Consider the following 736-nt stretch of genomic DNA (forward strand, 5'->3'; position numbering starts at 1 on the left):
TTTTTTCAGGATTCTTTGATGAATAGAAAGATCCAAAGATCAGCATTTATCTGAAATAATAAGTTCAGCATTTTTTTCTGAAAAAAAGAGTCAGTATAATTTTTTTCTTTGGGAAATAAATGATAGAAATGACTACTTTTATTTAGCAAGGATGCTTTAAATTGATCAAAAGTGATGATAAAGACATTTAGAATGTTACAAAGAATTTCTATTTCAGATAAATGCTGTTCTTATGAACTTTCTATTTATCAAAGAAACCTGAAAAAAAATCTACTCAGTTGTTTTCAACATAATAATAATAACAATAATAATAATAATAATAATAATAATAATAATAATAATAATAATATTTTTCTGTATATTAGAATGATTTCTGAAGGATCTTTTTCAAAGCAGTGTTTACAGAATTTGCCTCAACTGTCAAACTTGTTGGTGCTGTATGCACTTTGACGTTAATAAAAACGTTATATACTACATCTGAACGCACCTACAAGGAAAGTACATAATTAGTTGATAATCCAACATATTCAAATTATTAAAGCTCCATTTTTTTACAATGCATTCTCAATCATTAGAGCAAAGTGCTGAAATAATGGGTTTGATTCCAGGGGCAGTTCTACAGTGAGTGGATATCCTGGGCTTATTATCAGAATACACGGGATACACTTCAAATAAAATAGGCTATGCTAAAAGTTACATTGGCTAAGTGGCTTAATTTTTTATTTTTAAAGAGACA

This window comes from Sinocyclocheilus rhinocerous, unplaced genomic scaffold (assembly GCF_001515625.1).
Source record: "Sinocyclocheilus rhinocerous isolate Xijiao unplaced genomic scaffold, SAMN03320098_v1.1 scaffold411, whole genome shotgun sequence".
NCBI lineage: Eukaryota > Metazoa > Chordata > Actinopteri > Cypriniformes > Cyprinidae > Sinocyclocheilus > Sinocyclocheilus rhinocerous.